Source organism: Maniola jurtina, chromosome 17 (genome assembly GCF_905333055.1).
Source record: "Maniola jurtina chromosome 17, ilManJurt1.1, whole genome shotgun sequence".
NCBI lineage: Eukaryota > Metazoa > Arthropoda > Insecta > Lepidoptera > Nymphalidae > Maniola > Maniola jurtina.
Window position 1 is genome coordinate 7396727 of NC_060045.1, and position 21222 is coordinate 7417948.

At 35.6% G+C, this 21222-nt stretch overlaps 1 protein-coding gene and 1 long non-coding RNA gene across 2 annotated transcripts in view; one reads left to right on the plus strand and one right to left on the minus strand.

Moving 5' to 3' along the window:
• The window catches only part of LOC123873611 (synaptotagmin-15-like), a 61177-nt gene extending 52984 nt beyond the window's left edge, over positions 1 to 8193 (minus strand). Inside the window, exon 1 of the mRNA XM_045918531.1 lies at positions 8016 to 8193. The gene's annotated coding sequence lies outside the window, so the exon portion shown is untranslated. The remainder of the gene's footprint in view (positions 1 to 8015) is intronic.
• Positions 27 to 20967, plus strand: LOC123873625. The gene is made up of 3 exons (XR_006797726.1): positions 27 to 134; positions 10239 to 10243; positions 20955 to 20967. It is a non-coding gene; the product is annotated as an uncharacterized LOC123873625 (long non-coding RNA).
• Positions 20968 to 21222: the final 255 nt, after the last annotated feature.

The window sequence follows — 21222 nt, forward strand, 5'->3', positions numbered from 1 at the left end:
ATTAAAACAATAATTTAGACAAATATGACAACGTGAACAATAATTTAGTTAGAGTTATCGCGCAAGTTCAATTTTTACAAACGGACGGCGTCTAAAGCGAATTACGATTGGCAGGAGTGCGGACACTGATGTTCGTTAAAAAAAAATTGGTTGTCTGTAAAGTCGGTTTACTGACGATACTTGAACGTGACAACAAAAGACGATTGTGCTTCTTTGTCGCTCGTTCCGCGCTCTCGCTTGTACTTCAAGCCTTACATGGAACGCCTCAGAGCGAGGTAACGCCGCATGAGTCATGTTTTTTCGTGCGTGCAGCCGGCTCTATCGAATTATAAGACGTTGTCACGTCAAAAATGTTGTTACTATGAAGCGGCGCATCTAGTTGAACAGTTAAATATCGCTGGAGCGGATGGATAATTGATGTTACTTATTTCCTATACGAGACCATAATAGCTTCTGTTCTGCAATTTATATCCGCCGGAAGTTGCCGCGATAAATCTTTGTTAGAAAGGCCGTAATTAACCGAAGGATTAACACGTACACTTGAAAGTCTTACTAGCAACTATGACACAGAGTAAGGATATGATACAGAGCATTGGCAAAGACATCTAGACAGAGCAATCGTGCGGTAAGTGCGGAGTGAAAGAGCGACCCAAACTGGCCTACGTAGTTTGGGCCCAATATCACAGTTTACGACAGTTAGGGAACTTCTAACAAAACGTCGAGGTATTATAGAAGCAGGCGTTATTATGCGGAAGTCCATGAAATACAAGGAACCAAAAGCTTAATTTGCTATAATCCGCCAATTGCATGCCTAATATAATGCCTAATTGAAAGGTCTACCTACATCTCTTGATGATGCTCCGGTGTCAGTGCGAAACGCGCGTCGAGTGGTGATGGGATTTGTGTGGTGCTGCGCGGTGGTGGTACGTGTGGCTTGCTTGGTGGCTGGCTTTTCCTGCATGTTTATCAGTGAGAGGGCGGGCGGTGCATGTCGCATGCTGGCATGTTACAGCATACAGATTTCGTTGGTTGGCGCATTATAGAAAATTAAGCTTTAAGTTCCTTGTAAAACGTCGAAGCTTCGACGTCACTAGTAAGCAGATATCCCTAAATTAGCCCTATTTTTCTTTGATTTTACGTCACCGTAGCATAATATTTGACATATCATCGATTCAGGATCAAACCGAGAGCTTCCTCACTCTAGTTCACTCTGGTTATTGAAGGGTCGTCGTCGTCCCAAGATCAAAGTCGTCGAACAACTGTGTCTCCCTTTATTCTGTAACTATGATTTGAAAACAATCTATGCTGAACGGAACTTAAGTGAGAAGGAAAACGATTTAGTAATTAAACTTCAGGTTCAGGTCAAAGTATTTAGGTTGACAGAAATTTAGATTGGCAGGAAACACGGATGCTGCGAAAGCATTCCACATTTTAGCGGTTCGTATCAGAAACGTTGAGCAAAAGCGTTTCGTGCGAGTGGATTGGATGTAGACCACATAATTAAGAGGGGTCTCTCCGTCACTCGCTCCATACAAACGTAATTCCAATTTAATTGCAACCAAAGTCCATGAAATTTTGCAGACATATTCTAGAAACTACTATCTATGTCTGTGGTTTTCCAGATTTCTGTTAAAATATTCGGTTTCAAAGTTATGCGGTCTTAAAAATTCACATACAAATCTTTGAGCCCCTATAATTTTAAAACTACATATTTTTAGAAAAATCTAAAACACCACAGACACAGATATTAGTTTCTAAAATATATCTGCGAAATTTCATGGATTTTGGTTGTTTAATATTCAAATGAAATTGGAACTACGAGTGTATGGAGTAAGTGACGGAGAGAGCCCTGTTAACAGGGCTCTCTCCGTCACTCGTTTCCACTCGTTTCATACAATCGTAGTTCCAATTTCATTTCAATATTAAGCAACCAAAGTTCATGAAATTTTGCAAACATATTCTAGAAACTAATATCTGTGTCTGTGGTGTTTTAGATTTTTCTAAAAATATGTAGTTTTAAAATTACAGGGGCTCAAAGATTTGTATGAAAATTATAAGACCGCGTAACTATGAAACCGAATATTTTAACAGAAACCTGGAAAACCACAGACATAGATATTAGTTTCTAGAAATAGTCTGCAAAATTTCATGGACTTTGGTTGCTTAATATTCAAATGAAACTGGAACTACGATTGTATGAAACGAGTGGAAACGAGTGACGGAGACAGCCCTCTTAAGAGGGCTAAGGACGTCATGTTCACAGTTTCTCGTTATTTTGTGGTAGAATAGCGAAGGAGAAATAAACTTGTCAAGCAGACTGTCCCAAAATATATACGATAAAAGACCGATAAACAGGTTAACAATATAATAAGCCTCAAAGACGTGAACAATAGAAAACCAATAAATCGTCAAATGAAATCACTATACAATTTGAGATAATTTAAACAGATATCGCAGGCCTTACAAAGACAAATGCTGTCGTAATGGGAGTTACTAGCTTCGATAAAAATAGTATAAGAGAGGATAAGACGAAGTATTCCAATATCATTTCATGACATTTTTGTAAAGACTCAAGCGACTGAATGTCAAAAGGTTTGCGGTTCCAACTCCACCCTTTGCACTGTTGTTATATCTTTTTTCGTGGGAAAATCCGTCATGGATACCACCGGCCATGAGGGAGCACAGTAGTTATATTTAACTTCTACCGACTATCTAAACTACTAGCACAAGCTTTACGCTTAGTTGGAGGGGAAAGGGGAATATTAGTCATAATAAACATGGCTAACTAATTTTCTTTAAAAAATGCGTCCACTGTTGCGCACAAATTAACTGATAAGTTCTTTTACAAGGTTAATAATAATATTATGATTGCTGTCCGAAATGATCTGCATGAATTTTTTTGGTCTTTAATTCTGTTATGGCCGTCTCTAAGACTATTACCCTTTTACCACGGGTCTATTTGACAATGACAAAGTACCTGCAAAAAGTATTACGAACGAGATAAGGAAGGTATTTCTAAAATAATAAAAGATATTTTTTTGCACTTTTATTTGATTTCGATTTGCCTATACATCAATCTGTTAAATACAGAATAAATTATAAGTAAAACTACAAGTCAAATTCGGAAATACAGAATTAATTGACTAAAACTGCGTGCCTTGCTGTAAGTAGGTATTGAAGAACAAACAATTAATGTAAGTACTCAGTAACAAAGTAAAAATTTACAAGTGTAAATTAAAAATTTATAACACCCCCGACAAATGAAGGTTAAAGTAACTAGAAAAGAACTGATAACTTTCAAACGGCTGAACCGATTTTCTTGGATTACAGCTAAGAACACTTTCGATCAAGCCACCTTTCAAACAAAAAAAACTGAATTAAAATTGGTTCATTAGTTTAGTAGCTACGATGCCACAGACAGATACACAGATACACACGTCAAACTTATACCCTTATTAACACCCTTCTTTTTGGGTCGGGGGTTAAAAAGTGGAGCGAGCATAACTCGTAGATACCTAAGTATGTACAACGATAAAAGGTCTTGTATTAAATGATATTAGAATAATTAAAAGTGGACTTAGAAATAGCTATACCACACACATTTAATTAATTATTATTCTAGACATTTTCAATTCAAAAACAACAAACACGTCTACGTGTATCGTAAAGGGCGTATAAATTAATGTTAACCTAAGCCGCACGCCCACCTTATCCGCCGCAGCTTACGAAGCCGATACTAAGTTTTGATTAAGTAATCTACTCTTTCCATTTCAAGTTGCACCTGGAAAATACTAACTGCAACTTCATCTTTCATCTTGATAAGACTGGGATTTACAGAGTTAGGCATGGACGTTATGAACCTACATTTAAATCAATCAATAATCATGTTTGCATCCACTGCTGGACATAGGCCTAACCAAGAGCGCGCCACCACACACGATCCTCCGCCGTCCTCATCCATCCACTTCGCGCCATCTTCTTAAGGTCGTCAGTCCAGCGGGTTGGAGGTCGTCCCACAGTGCGCTTCACTGTTCAATGATTCAATGACTGCAATACGAGGACCAGCGAGTATTCAATTATAATACTTAGGTTTATTTTATTATTTAAGTATACGTCATCAATTGATAAGATAACAGTCTGGCTCATATTTCATCGTCCTCATCTCAATCCATCGCCACGACTGGGTACGGGACTGCTCTCAGAATGACGGAGCCAGTGTACCATTCTGGCTAAGTGGTATTGGTAAACTTTCTTATACCTTTGAGAAACTGTGAAGAACTCTGGGGCATGCAGGTTTCCTCACGTTGTTTTCTTTCACATTTTTACGTGCTCCTAAAGAAACAGCACACGCCTCCTCCTTTCTCCCACACTCCTTTTAGGGTTCCATTAATAATAATAATTCCATTAATATTAATAATAATAAGTATAAGGGTTCCATTTTTCCTTTTGAGGTATCACTTTGCTGTCTGTCTGTCTGTCTGTCTGTCTGTCAAGAAACCTATAGTACCTATAGTAGTTTGAACGTAGGATCCTTTGTTATTTGTCAAATCCGAAAGGAAAGCTAAAGAAAACCCCACTTTTCTATTAACATAGTAATGTGGAACAAAATTCACCAACAGGTTTAGCTTTTAAAGTACAAGAGAGTACAGCATTGTCATTTCCAACCGTCTTTCAAAACTGTCTCGTTAGTTTTGGTTTGATATTTCTTACCATCTTCTATCTAGGGTAACGCAACCATTTCTATTTTATTTTTTACACGGATATTTTTTGTGTCATAGGTGTTTTTACTTAGTCTCTGAAAACTATCTACTCTTGTATATACTTTGTACATAACTTAAATTATTTATCTCCTCGTGAATGTAGGTAACGAATTATAACGATAACTGATAACACTAATTTTAATGTTTTCAAGTTACAAACGCTGATTGTGACTTAGGTAAGTAATACCTTGTTTCATCATACTATGGTAAATTCAGTGACGATTCAAAAGCATTTGTAAAAGTTTATTTGAATAAATAATCTTTCTATTTCTATGAAACATAAAAATATGAATATAAAGGAACTAATTATATTATTATTATTCTTGACTCTATTTTTATTATAACCGTTCTTTTTTTAAATATTACAAAGAAAATACAAGCAGCAAAGCATTATTTGTAAAGGTCAAAATAAACCCGAATTTCAGACCCTATTTATTATAACCTACCCACATATATCTCAATTTACATTAAACCCGGAATCCGAATAAATTCCGTGGAATTGATAACCTTCTGAATAACTACACATAATAAAGAGTATGCTGAAATTAGCAGAATAGGTATATACCTAGGTACTACAAAGTAGAAGTATTTCATAAATGAATTTGTACCCGCAAACCAAGGAATGATATTTGCATAACGTTTTCCATTTAAAAAACAAATAGGTATAACGTGTAACACGAATGAGATTATGATTATTTATGTTGCCGGAAATACCATACTAATTTCTTTATAAAATGTCGCCTATATAAAGAGGAGCTGACGAGCAAAATGGTTTAATTGCACGAAATAAAATTTTACATAAGGAGTAAAGCATTAAATGAAAGTTTCCGACACTTTACAGGACTTAATTATACCCTTTTGATCGAAATCACGAACTTGGGACTCAATTTTAGCCACAGTTTTAGGCAATTTTGCTTGGTAATGAATTTAAGTTTGCATTCAGCGGTCGAAGTCATGAACTTTGGACTTAATTTCCATAAGTTTTAACAAAATTATCTTTATCTAGGTAAAGCCTTATATGTATATCACGCTTATTTTTAGTATTCTGTTTCTAATTAACTCCCGACCCAAAATGAGGGATAAGTTTGACGTGTGTATCTGTGTATCTGTCTGTGGCATCGTAGCTTCTTAATTAATGAACCGATTTTAATTTAGTTTTTTTTTTGTTTGAAAGGTGGCTTGATCGAGAGTGTTCTTAGCTATAATCCAAGAAAATCGGTTCAGCCGTTTGAAAGTTATCAGCTCTTTTCTAGTTACTGTAACCTTCACTTGTCGGGGGTGTTATAAATTTTTAATTTACTTACACTTGTTATTATTTTTGTCTCTATGAGCGATAACAATGTCACACGCCATGTCGGGTGTAATATGAACGTAAAATATCTTCGTACAAAGTCATTGGATAGAGAGTTTGAGTAGTTGCAGACTGCACGAAGTTTTATGAACTGTTTATAAGTTGTTTGAGTACTTACTAGGTAATCATTAAAAGCTATTTTGTGATAGGCGACTCTATCGCTGATTGACTCTATTAATGATTTTACCCCAACTAAGCAGTTATTTTTTACTAGTCAGTCTATCGCCTAAAAACTAGGCATAAGAATTTATAAATCTATAGTTCTAAAGCATTGCTACCTACACATAGTTCTAATTTATGCCCTGGACTTCGTCCGCGTGGATTTAGGTTTTTAAAAATCCAATAGGAACTTTTAGATTTTTTGGAACAAAAGTAGACTATATCCTTCCTGAGGGGCAAGCTAGGTCTCTACAAAACCAGTTTAACGGATACCAGTGAAAAGTTAGCAGACAGACAGACACATTTTCGTATGTATACTGTTAGTATCATTATTTTAGCAAATTGTTTCCAATTTAATTACCTAAATCAAATATAATAATTGTATTTATTAACCCATTAGTGCACAAATGCAAAATGCATCATAATAAATCCTGTTATAAAATTATGAAACTGCACATATTATATCGGGTTTTAGTTTGTCATAAACCTGAAGCGGGGTTAATGTGTAGATATAAAACGAGCCACAACACGATCAACATCCTTGACTGTGTACTACAAATTACAATAGCTCCATTAGGTAATGAACTATCCAGCGATATGGACTTAAAGCCAGCTAGTACCACATCTTCGTTAATTTATAATAGCTGATAGTTTCTTTTCGTATTGTCCCCAACACAGGGAGGAACGATATACGACTATGAAGTTTGGATCATGGAGGCTTTGGGAGATAACAGGCAACAAATGTGTTAAAAATGTTACGTCAAAGTATAAAGACTAATTTTTTTATATTTTCTGCCGACTTTTATTAGAAATAACGACATGCATTGCCAGGTGGTATTTTGGCAACCTCCTGAAACTAAAAGGCAATCCTGGCAATCAAAAATATGAAAAAATATTTAAGCGCTTCAAAAGGTTTCCGATATTAAAAATACGACATTAAAAAAAAAAAAAAAAACATCAAAATCGTGTTGTGTTTCTGTGGACTTCCGAGGAAAAGGCTTCATTCACTATGTAATGACAAAAAATAAAAGTGGTAAATAGGGTAGGTACCTGACTTTGGGTCGCGCGTGTATCGGCGAGCGCTTATATACATAGTTTCCCTAACTTGTAAATAACTACAAACTTGACATTGGCTAATCTGTGTAAAGCCAGACGAGAGAGAAAAAAAAGGTACCTTTTCAGTTTATAAGCGACTTTAATAAAAGAAAATTTTGTCGACCATAAAAAATATTGTGCAGAACACCGCAATATCACAAGCTATTTTGTTCCTTTCGCCCTGATTACAAAAAACAAGTCCTTGGAAACGTGATATCCGTTTTAACGATGCCTAAAACAATCTTTATTTGAAAAATACCTATCGTAACGAAAATATTACGTTTCGTAATACTTAATTAACGATGAGCAGAAATGTTCCGTTCAATTTACTTGCTTGTGTTTACTCGTCACTATAATTAATAACTTTTTTATTATTTTACTTAAATCACGACTAAAATTCATTTTCAGTAATTTCAGAAAGGGTTATTTTGAATATTTTCCTACAAAGACAGGACGAACCTTATAAGGTAAAATATTGTAGTCAAATCCTGAAAACAAAGAAACCTGTAAAACGGAAATATTCATTCCAAATATACCACCAGACAGTTAGTTATTAATCTAGTTACATTCACACGGTCAAACTTTAACACAAGTCATGCAATATCCAACAGGTACCAGAGAGGTATTCAGCTACAGGTGAGGCTACTTACCTCGAACAATAAGACGCGCACACTTAGTTTCGAAGAGAAACTTTAGTTTCGATTTCTCTAAACACACATCTGCATGCTTTTCTACTTTTTTATGCTTACATATAACACTCGCCGGTTATACTTGGAGGAAAAAGTCGAGGTATTTTTCCTCTCGATTGCGAACGCACGGAGGTTTACAGTGTCAGCAAGCTACTGTTGGGCGATAGCGGCAAACTTGTTGAAAGCGACTGCGCATGTGTCTTGCAAAATAAAGTGTGGATAAACTGTTTTTTCCTTGCATTGCCGAAGCTCAAAGCTCTGTTAAAGTCTCATGTTGCGTCGAGGCATCCTCTTTTTTATTGAGATTCAATGTCCAGCTCGCGAGTTCAATGTATTCTTGTTACCGTGTATTGTGTCCGACAAAATATTGCTGTTGATTCACAATTTCACGTACTAGGTATATTTTTAACCCAAAAAGAGAGGTGTTATAAGTTTGACGTGTGTATCTGTGTATCAGTCTGTGGCATCGTAGCTCCTAAACTAATGAACCGATTTTAATTTAGTTTTTTTTTTTGTTTGAAAGGTGGCTTGATCGAGAGTGTTCTTAACTATAATCCAAAATCGGTTTAGCCGTTTGAAAGTTATCAGCTCTTTTCTAGTTACTGTAACCTTCACTTGTCGGGGGTGTTATAAATTTTTAATTTACACTAGTTATAATTATTCCATTCACAGTATGAGTTTATTTTGATTATTTAACACTAGATGATTCCCTTACCTTCATCCGCGTGGATTTAGGTTTCTTAAAATATCCCGCGGGAACTCTTTGCTTGTAAGCCAAAGGCTCCTTTTTTTGGGATAAAAAGTAGCGTACTTACGTCCGACTTCAGGACGCAATCTAACTCTGTATTAAATAGATGATATGCGCAACTGTGTTCACAAGGATTTTAAAATTTTGAAAATCCCGCGGGAACTGCTTGATTTTTTAGGACAAAAAGTAGCCTAAGTCTGTTCACAAGATGTAAACTAACTTTGTATCTTTCGTCAAAATCGGGTAAAGACAGACACACTTTCACATTTATGGATGTCTATGGATTTTCATGCAGGCAGTGTAGTTCTAACTGCATTGCGTGTATGAATTATTTGCAAAAGGAAATACGAATAGGTATCCCGTATCTCACAATAATTTCTCTTTGAACGCCTTCGCGTTGCACGCAAGGGGTTGGATTACCTTGTTGTTTGCCTTATCTTCAAACTAGGTGATACCCGCGACTTCGTTCACATGTATATAGGTTTTTTAAATCCCGTAGGTTTCAGCCAAATCCGTCCAGTAGTTTTGTAAGTTAGCGTGAGAGTTAACAGATATAAACAAACATTCGCCTTTATAATATTAGTGTGATAGTGTGATGATTATCCATACTAATATTATAAATGCGAAAGTGTGTCTGTCTGTCTGTCTTCTACGTTTTCACGGTTCAACCGCTGAACCGATTTTAATGAAATTTGGTACAGGCTTGGGATACATCCCGGGAAAGGACATAGGCTACTTTTTATCCCGGAAAATCAAAGAGTTCCTACGGGATTTAAAATAATCGAAATCCACGCGGGCGAAGCCGCGGGCATCCCCTAGTTTCTTCATAAATTAAAAACAGATTATGCAGTAGACAAAGCAAAATCAGTACGACAACGTTTTCCTGCGACTTTTCATAGACATATCGCTCTAAAAGTCGCGAGAGAGATGAATCGCACTGATCGTGCTAGGCTGCTAGTATGAGCTGGCACTAAGTAGTTATAGTCGTAAGTAGCAAAACCTCAAAGGTAAAGTTATAAATTAGCGCATTCTCTCACCTTGGCCTATTTCTACGAATCCCCTTGACATCAACTTTGCATCTGCTACACGTAGCCTTTGGCTTACAACACGGAAAGACAGGAATTATATTCTTTGTGAATTCAAATCATGCTGAAATAACTTTTTAAATTATTCCAAGGAGTCGGACAAAGTTGGAAATAAGACTTTTCTTAGTTCCTTAGAGTTTAAATACCAAGTAAAAGGAACATTTTTACATGCTCATAAATAAAATACCTAGCTCATTTTATAAATTCTCCATTTTAAATTTAATTATGTATATTTTAATTTTTTTAATACATTTTCAGCCATATACATCATGACTAATATTCCTCTTTCCCCTCCAACTAAGCGTAAAGCTTGTGCTACGAGTAGGTGTGGGTACGACAATAGTGCAACAGGTGAGGTTTGAATAGCGTCGCACGGCGCACCGACCTTACGGATTTCTGTCCGCTATTACAGTTAATTTTTTTTCTATTGTAGTTCAAATCTTGAGACAAATCTTATATTATGTGAATTTTTTTTTGAATTTGTAATAGTTATTAGTTACTGTAATTTGTATGAACACGAAATTTTGAACTTTTGCCCTAAACTACAGTATAATAATATAAATGAATGAAGATAAGTCTTTTATATGTTTTTATAAATTTCGTGAATCGTGATCAGTCAGTCGCATCTGTTTGACTTTTATATTAAAAGACACTGAATAAGGAATAAAATCTCTGACAACGCATTTCTACGCAAAGTCTTGGATACGATGCCTAAGCTACGCTTTATATTCTGAACACGTTCGGCTCCTAGTATGCCGAACATACTCTGTACTTTCTATGGACCAAGAGGTGTTGGCAATTTTGAGAAGGCAATTGTTAAATAAAGATAAAAATTAGTATGATATTTCTCTACTTTGCCTGAATATAATGAATTAGATCTACCGGCTCATCTGTTGTGGGTTCATAAATTTTTAAATTTAAGTTGGAACTGTGTCAGATAAAGGTGTTTCGGGAGGCCTTCTGCCATTCTACATGACATGAAAGTGATGCCACGTAGTTTTAATTTTATAACTGTGCCGATTCTAAGTTTTTTCTAAAACGAAACTAGTTTAAACGCGCCTACCCCTTATTAGGTCATGACAGAGATTTGCTTTTAATTTGTTTATATTCAGTAAATTATTTGTAATAGGGCCAGGAAACAGGATTTATAATTTAATTTTACTAACAAAAATAATTTTCAAAATCTGGTAACTCTTAAACCTACTTGGATCCGCTTGGTAGGTCTAGTTTACCATACCCAAGTAGCGCAGAGACATGCCCTTACCAACTCTCAACTTTAAAGGACCGCATTAAACAGCGCACTACACAGCGCTGCACGGCCCGGCACAAAACGTCAAAATATTATTTCAATATGTGATTTCTTATGATGCATGTCGCACTAGAGCAGCGCTGCATAATGCGTTGCTGCGCGTCACGGCATAAAAAATATTTTGACGTACCTAAAACGACGCGCCGCGCATTGACGATGTAATTTGGTCCGGCCGTTGATTTTCAAACGCCTCTTCATAACTTCCCACGTGCTCTTGAGCCATTCAACATGTTTTTGACATGCTAGTCAAAGAGGTCAGGCTAGGCTAAAGACAATTTGTGAGCAAACAGAAGCAAAACATTCGCAAAAGTGCCCCTTCTTTGATCATAAATTTGATCGTAAAGCAAAAAATCGGTCAAGAGCGAGGCAGGCTCACACGCAAAGAGTCCCGTACTATCGTATAAGAAATAGCACTTTTTAATATTTTTTAATGGTCATGGAGCCATTTTGAACTCTACCTATTACGGTTCACGAGGTACAGTCCGCTGACAGACAGACTGGACGGACAGCGGAGACTTAGTAATAGGGTACCGTTGGAACCTAGGGTACGGAACCCTAAAAATATCGACTTGGAGATTTATAACTCTATGACAACGTGATTTGAATCTTATTCAGACATGTGCGAGACCTAATAAAAAGTGCAGAAAGTCACAGAAAAACCTTTTGAAAGGATTTTCTTGTTAGTTCTTCTCAAGTAACGGGTCTTCATACACATATCTACTGTTTAATAACCATTTTTTACAGATGCGTGTTTTATTTCGGCTATGGATGCTGTTGGATGTACGAGTTCATATACCACAGTAATTCGTACTCCAGTTTCTAACGATGTTTTCCTTCACAATTAAAACACAAATGACTCCGAAAAACCAGAGGTACGAGGCCGGGATCAAACCCCGGACCTCACGAATAGGAGGTCACATCTACAACTACTAGACTATCACCGCTTCGTTTTAAGCACTGAACAACTTATCATAAATTCCCGATTTTTGATTGCCAAAAATTGAATCCGGGAACTCCCGATAGTAAGACCACAGGCTCTGTACTGACCATTTCGCATTGAAGGTGGTTGTAGGTATTGTAGTATATTCGTAGTACAATACTATTCATGTTTTAACGGCACAGTGTGTGGTTTTCAATTAAAATAGATGACCTGTGGTACTCTCACAAAACTAACCAACATTGTTCATAGCACACTAACAATAATAGCTTTATAAAATAGAGTTACTAGGTTATTTTGGTATTACATACCTATCAAAACCAATTTACCTATAAATACATAATGCCAGCCAACCCAGTTCACTTACATTTTATAGGTAACTACTGAAAGCTAAAATCAGCATTGCCTGCAACGCCTACGTAATGTGTAATCAATATTGAATTTTAGTAAATTCTGTAGCGACTAAAAATCATTATTATCATAATCAGCCCATCGCAAGCCCTACTTAGCACAGATTTCATCTCAGAATGTGAAGAGCTTACTTAGGCTATTGTCCACCACGGTGGCCCAGTGTGAATTGGCAGACTTCACACATTATGGAGAACTCTTAGGCGCTTAAAACGCACACTCCGACTAAAGACTACATCGCATCATAATATATCATCGTATATTACTTTTTAACCCCCGACCGAAAAAGAGGGGTGTTATAAGTTTGACGTGTGTATCTGTGTATCTGTCTGTGGCATCGTAGCGCCTAAACGAATGAACCGATTTTAATTTACTTTTTTTTGTTTGAAAGGTGGCTTGATCGAGAGTGTTCTTAGTTATAATCCAAAAAAATTGGTTCAGCCGTTTAAAAGTTATCAGCTATTTTCTAGTTTTCTTGTAGAAAAGAAGGTTAGATAACCGTTAGGTTCATAATATTATGTCAATTGACAAATGTCAAGCTGTCAAGATGGACGTTGCCTAGATACATAATTATTTATTTGAAAATGATGTTTTGGAAAACTCAGATACTTTGGATCGTAGACGCGGAATAGTCCAAGAAAATCGGTTCAGCCGTTTGAAAGTTATCAGGTCTTTCCTAGTTACTGTAACCTTCACTTGTCGGGGGTGTTATAAATTTTTAATTTATATATTCAAGTGTCAATTGACAAATTTCAAGCTGTCAAGATGGACGTTGCTTAGATATACATAATTATTTATTTGAAAATGATTTGTCGGGGGTGTTGAAAATTTTTAATTTACACTTGTAATAAACAATCTTGCTCTCGTTTTTAGATTATTACGGTCACTATCAATAAACGTCTGTTTGTTGCTTTGTCCTTCAATCGTGCGCAAAGTAACAACGATCAGCGTGATGGGAGGTGTTCTGTGACGTGATGGTTTTGCATGAGTGTGGTTAGAGACTAATAATGACTTGGAGAGTGACATAGGATACTTTTATCCCTGAAAATCAGAGTTATCAGCTCTTTTCTAGTTTTCTTGTAGAAAAGAAGGTTAGATTACCGTTAGGTTCATAATATTATGTCAATTGACAAATGTCAAGCTGTCAAGATGGACGTTGCCTAGATACATAATTATTTATTTGAAAATGATGTTTTGGAAAACTCAGATACTTTGGATCGTAGACGCGGAATAGTCCAAGAAAATCGGTTCAGCCGTTTGAAAGTTATCAGGTCTTTCCTAGTTACTGTAACCTTCACTTGTCGGGGGTGTTATAAATTTTTAATTTACACTTGTTATCGTATTATTAAATGACACAGTTCAAAAGCGCTCTAATTCAGTAAAAGCACAAAACAAATACCTACCTAGTTTCAACATCAATATAAGTAAAAGCATTTTGACAATACATCAAATAAATACAAATTGAATTCATTCCTTACGTCGAGTACTGAGTCGCGAAAGTTAGTAGACGCGTAACACAAATATTTGATTTGGTTTTTCGTATAATTAGATTGACTTACTTTTTTTTCTCAATATGTTGATAGACAGGGCACTTTGCTCTTCTTCTCAACATTAGAACCTATATGTTGTAGATCTATACCGATAGTATAAAGAGGTAAAGTTTGTAAGTAATCTCTGGAACTATTGAAGCGGTTTTGAAAATTCTTTCACTAGTAAGTAGAAAGCTACATTCTTCCTGAGTGACATAGGCCGTACCTACTTAATTTAAAGCACTAGTGCGAAGCCGGGGCGTATCGTTAGTCAATACTAATATTATAAAGAGGAAACCTTTGTATTTTTGTATGTTTGTATTGAATAGGCTCAAAAACTACTGGACCGATTTCAAAATTTCTTTTACCATTACTTAAAGGGATTCTTCCGAATCCGTATAGGCTATATTTTATCCCGGAAAATAGATAGAATTTTTCGTGGTAGTGCGAAGCCGGGGCGGGTCGCTAGTAAGTTATAAAGTAAGTAGGTATTAATAATTTTGGTTAGAACTAGATCAATCGATCTACTTCTAACGTATTATAGCTAAATATTATGATGTAGTTCTTCGTGTATTATGGACTTTCGGAAAGTTCGCCTGCATTTATCCAACATTTTAAATTGGATCATCATCATTTTCATGATCAACTCAGCGCCGGCCCGCTACGAGAACGGATATCCTTTCAGAATGAGAAGAGTTTAGGGCATAGTCTACCACGCTGGCTTAGTGCGGATTCACAAACTTTACACACCTTTTGAGAACATCACGGAGAACTCTCAGGCATGCAGTCTTCCTCACGGTGTTAAAGCAATAGTGATATTTAACTGCTTAGATTAGACACCCAATTACGAGTATCTACTAGAAAACATTACTTAGTTACTTTTTTCTTTATACCTTTCGCATCTCTTTACATCACGTATTCTAGGAAATAAATAACTCCCTTTGTCCGGATGTTTCCCGGGTCCCATGTGGATACAGAGCCTTTATGGACTTAACCTTGGCAACCTATATTGAAAGACTCTTCAGTTGTATAAAAATGTGACACAGCTTCTAACAAAACCCGTGTAAATGAGTAATCAAGACATTATGCTTCTATTCTACGGTGCGTAGTTTGAAGCAGATTAATAGTCTACAGGATTGTAATAAGTAGATACCATTTATAATATTGGTACATATTGAAGTATACTTAGATATGTATTGTGCCGTAGATGTCTTACTTAATTAAAGTTTGATTACTTAGTTGTGATGGAAACGTAACACCAACATTTCATAACTTCACAATAATTTCACACCTCACAAAATGCCTCACGATCATAATGTTTAACTAGATACGAGTATACCTATTATTTTTTGACGACCCCACTAGCGCAGTAGTAAGCGCTGTGGACTTATTAGACGGAGGTCCCAGGTTCGATTCCCGGCGGGGTTTTGGAATTTTGTAATTTCTAAATCTCTGGTCTGATCTGGTGGGAGGCTTCGGCCGTGGCTAGTTACCATACCATTCTACCGGCAAAGCCGTGCCGACTACCGTCAAGCGATTTAGCGTTCCGGTACGATGCCGAGTAGAAAACAAAGAGGTATGGGTTTAATAAAAACTGCCATACTCCTTCCAGGGTAGCCCGTTTCCATCTTAGATTGCATCATCACTTACCATCAGTAAGGGTTAACTTGTATCGAATAAAAAAAAAGTAGAACATGTCCAAAACACGCTTTTAGATCATGACTGGAAACGCGAACAAACGAATCAAAATCGTAAAATTAAAATTTGACCTATTTTAATTATTTTTATATGAAAGCTCTAATTGATTGACCTAATACCTGTTAACGCCTATTATGTTTTTCCAAAACTAAAAAAATATTTATTTACTATAAATGTCTGTCAACTCTACCTTTATTTTTAATCGCATTTTGGTGGTTATCAAAAGGAAATTACAGCTTTCACACTTTGTAGGACTAGCGAAGGACTAAATTCCTAGCCTTGCCTATACAGTGTAACTTATATTCTCTTAGACTTAATTTAAGATAAGTATCTCTATTCCAAACAGTCAAATTGGTTGAATGGTTGCGGTGGGAAGATCCAAAGTTTGGATCTTTGTTGAAGATAAAATGTGAAAGTTTGGATGTTTGGATTCCAAACGTCCAAATTTTCACATTTATCGATATACATAAAAAGAAAAGCCGACTGACTGACTAACTAACTGATCTATCAACTCACATCTCAAACCACTGGACGGATGGGCTGAAATTTGGCATACAGATAGCTATTATGACGCAGGCATCTGCTGAGTTTTTGTTTTTAAACAAATATACATTTAAAAAATTACAATGATGAAATGACCATTCCGGTGCATCATAAAAAAAAATTATCCTAAAGGTGTAAAATTTTTGTAGTTCTCGTGGATGAAGTTGCGGGAATAAGCTAGTATATTTATAATATTAGTAAGATTGTCAAGGTTTATGTATCTGTACTGAACGTAGGTAGACCATAAATTCTAACTTCACAAGACGTAGGTAAAGTTTGTTATCTATTTCAATTTGTCGCTCCTCGAGACGGAGATCCATTTCAAGTTCGCAAGTCTGCTTTCCATCGCGTCGCATCATTTCGTGTTAGTTTATCATTTTATACTAAAAACATAATATTGTGAAACTATTCTTTGTCTGGATGAATTTAGGTGTTTTAAAAAAACTGGCCAAGTGCGAGTCAGACTCGCGCACTGTGGGTTCCGTACTCGGGGAAAACAAAAACACAAAAATAAATAAAAAACTGTTTTCGGATGTACAGGTAAAGCCCTTTTATACGATACCCCACTTGGTATAGTAATCTTATTTTGAAAATTGAAAAACTTTTTTTTTTTTTTAAATGATGTAACCACGAATTTGTGGTTTTCAGATTTATTCCTGTACTTGTGCCATAAGACCTACCTACCTACCAAATTTCATAATTCTAGGTCAACGGGAAGTACCCTATAGGTTTCTTGACAGACACGACGGACAGACAGACAACAAAGTGACCCTAAAAACCATGGGAATTCAGTTTTTCCGGGATAAAAAGTAGCCTGTATTCGTCTCCAGAATGCAAGCCATGTCTGTACCAAATAAATGATGCCCACGACTTCAGCCACGTGTCTATAGGTTTTTTTTAAATCCCGTGGGAACTCTTTGATTTCCTGCGATAAAAAGTAGCCTATGTCCGTCCCAGGGATGCAAGCTATCGAGTTACATCATCGATATATATAAAATGTATGTGTTACATAGCGTTCTTAGCACTCAAATCTTGTCGACTTGTTTGGTTGCTGCGCGTTCTTCTATAACATACAGAGAAAATATGCGGATGTAACACAAGAAAAGGATTTTCAGAAATTCTACCCAAAACTTAGTGAAGCTAGGACGGCGAATGTGACTTACACCTTGTATAAGAAATCTTTTCATAATAATATCTTAACTGAAACTGAAATCATAACTTTTGTAAGAAATATCAAACATTAAGTAAGCATTACCTACACGGGTTGTAAATTATGAATTAATATGAATAATAAATTACCTCAGAGTACCTCGGTAATAAAAACCAAAAATTAACAAAAACAATGTATTCCAATCTAGATTAAAATATAAAATTAATTCTAATGGACAAAACTTTACCTACCAGTTAAAACATAAATTATAACAGCACTTTATTTTAATATTTCACAGCTCTTGAAACGTTGCCACGTAGGTAATTTATGGATATATTTTTAAAATACTTTCTTAGCTGTTTTTAAACGTAAAAAAACTATCAAAAAAACTAAAACAGTATCTAAATAATAGTAGTAGTAGTAAATTTAAAATCTTTGAAAATGTAGGGGTTTTTTAAATCTTCAATTGTTCACCGGTGCATGATTAGCGAAGATCAGAGTTCCCAAGAGATGCTCAAAAAATCCACTCGGATGAAGTCGCGGACATCATCTACTTTAAAAAAATATACAAAGTCATGACTAAATACAAGTACAAGTATTGTAAAATGGTAACTTTTTACTTTTAAAAGTTCCGTACCGGAAGGATGACAACGGGATCCTATTACTACTATAGGTTTCCGCTGTCCGTCCGTCTTTCCATCAGTCCATCTGTCTGTCAGCGCGCTATATCTCACAAATAGTATTGAAAAATTCACAGAGTGTGTATCGCCGCTATAACAACAAATAAAATAAAAATGACGAAATAGCCACCACGTAAATAAAAAACAATTAACAAGTGTAAATTAAAAATTTATAACACCCCCGACAAGTGAAGGTTACAGTAACTAGAAAAGAGCTGATAACTTTCAAACAGCTGAACCGATTTTCTTAGATTATAGCTAAGAACTCTTGATCAAGCCACCTTTCAAACAAAAAAAAAACTAAATTAAAATGGGTTCATTAGTTTAGGAGCTACGATGCCACAGATACACTGATACTTTATTTATTTTATTTATTTATTTATTTATGTACCGCCCACAGAGTTACACATTTAGATTAAATACATGTTGTTCCTTAAATTACACACGTCAAACTTATAACACCCCTCTTTTTGGGTTGGGTAATCTTGTACGATGGTATGGAACCTTTCGTGTGCGAGCCCGACTCGCGCTTGACCGGTTTTTTTTAATTTTAAATAAAAAATAATATTCACTAACTTTGTACTTACTATAATTTTAAACCACTTTAGCGCGTGTATAGTGTATACCTAAGTAGGTAGTAGGTACATTAATTAAGAAGTTTCTTTTTTCTTCCAAACGAATTAAGAATGCTAGCACATTAGCACTTAGTCGAAAAGTAGTTTTAATTTGGGATTGTCGAGTGCTTGGAACAAGTATAAATATTTATGCAGCACTTACAAACTTAAAAATACCTATATATATAATTTTCAAACGAGATTTTTTTGATTTAAGTATATCTCTGTGAAGTGTTACTTACTTAAGTAGATATAGCTCCGACACCTTAAAAATGAACAAATCTTTTCCTAATGTTACAATTTATTCTAAATGAATCACGTAAAACCATTATTTGTGAAAACACGTAAAGTATTTTGTAGACAGTTCGTAGAGCCGAAAAATATTCTATTTTCGTAGCTTGTGAGTTCGAGCGATATTATTTTTACAGTACGCCTCGTACATTGAAGTTGAATATAGAAATTTCTGAGATAGAAAGCTGATGTCTTTAATAGATTTCTGAGAAAATATTCTTAAGAAAGCCCTAGGCTACGCTTAGTGATATTAATATTAAATACGTAGCCCAGCCTTCATTCTGTTGGAATTCGTCTGGAATTTATCAGATTATTAATTTATCATGAAGAATGCTACGAGAATGCCTGAGTATTATATTATAAATATCTATAAACCGCGTAGAAACAGCTCATAGCCTGCTTCCATCTTAGACTGCATCATCACTTACCACCAGGTGAGATATCATTGAAGGAATAAGTTATATGGGAATAAAATACGTCATTCTATGTAGGTATTATAATATTTAGGACCGTGTAAAAGACTACTTTGCGAGTGGTTTGGTGTTTTAGATTAAAGGTGCCCACGCACTCGAACTGAACTGCAGCTGAACTGCGCGTCGCGGCAGCGCCCCGCACGATATTCTCTGGCGGCTGGAGAGAATATCGTTCAGTTGCAGTTCAGTTCGAGTGCGTGGGCACCTTAAAGGTCTTTGTGTAATCAATAATCACTATACTTTGTTCAATCACACTACATCAATATGCTTGATAGTCTGTTATTTACTTAAGTCATTATAAGTAATTACTACACTTTATCTAACCATACATGCCACTTCTCGATCTCGAAATAGACGAAACCCAATAATTAAACATTGAAACTCTATAATCTGGGTAGACGATTTTAATATTTGATGGTCCTTTCAAAGCATTATACTTATTCTCTTTCTATTATACTCTCTTATTCTACACAATCTGATCTTGAAAGTGAAAGTTAGCAAGCTAATTAAGTAGATAAATAACAATTAATTTTATTTTGGATGAAGAATAAAGTATTATTAGAAATTTTAACATCTTTAAAAGCCACAATTCCTATTTCCTGGAACACTGGAAATTGACTATAAAGTTTTCTATAAATCGAAGCTACAATGATACAAAAGAATTAATACTAGAACAATATATAGCATACAAAAAAAGGTTAGGAGTTTGTCGCTTACTAGGTTCTGATTTATGGCGGTAGAAATAATATCGTAAATAGAGACGTGCACTAAAGACGCAATAAAACTATGTTATTGATAGTGCAAACTATATAATAGGGTTGGCCGAATTTTAAAAACAACGTGTGAAATCTAAACTACAGTCTAAATACAGCGATCCTCAGACGTAGAATACTTACAGTAAATTTTTAAAACAAATTACTGCAAATTATTGCGTCGATTTAGTTTTCAATAAAGTCCAGTGGGAACCCTTTGATTTTCCGGGATACAAAGTAGCCTATGTCACTCTCCAGTGCAAAAATCATGTCGATCCGTTGCTCCGTTGCTCCGTTAAGACTGACTGTAGTCTTGAGGACAAGCGTACAAACCAATATGCTAACAAACTAATAAACAAACGCTGTTGCATTTATAATAATGGGTAGTGATTTCAGAAAATCTTATCCTACTAATATTATAAATGCGAAAGTGTGGATGTTTGGATGTTTGTTACTCAATCACGCAAAAACAGCAAAACGGATTTGGATGAAATTTGGCATGGAGATAGATTATACCTGGATTAAGACATAGGCTACTTTTTATCCCGAAAAATCAATGAGTTCCCACGTGATTTTAAAACAAACCTATATCCACGCTGACAAAGTCGCAGGTATCAGCTAGTTTTAATATAAAATAACAAGTTTTAAGATACCAAGTCCCTCGTGTGATCCTACACTAACAGAACATGTTGCGGAAAATGATATGCATTGCATATTATGCAAGAACAGACTGTCAGCAACCCTATTTTGTAGCTAGTATCTACTCTATCATAAAGACTCATGTAGCAAATAATGAAGTCACGTAGACCGTAGTGCCAACGTAGAGTGTTCACACTAAACTGAGAGTGTTGGTTATATTCTAAACGACGTCGTTAATTCCATTTTATAGCCATCTCGCTGGACAAGCTACTGACGGAAATAGTTAGATTGTAATGCAAGTATGATGCATAC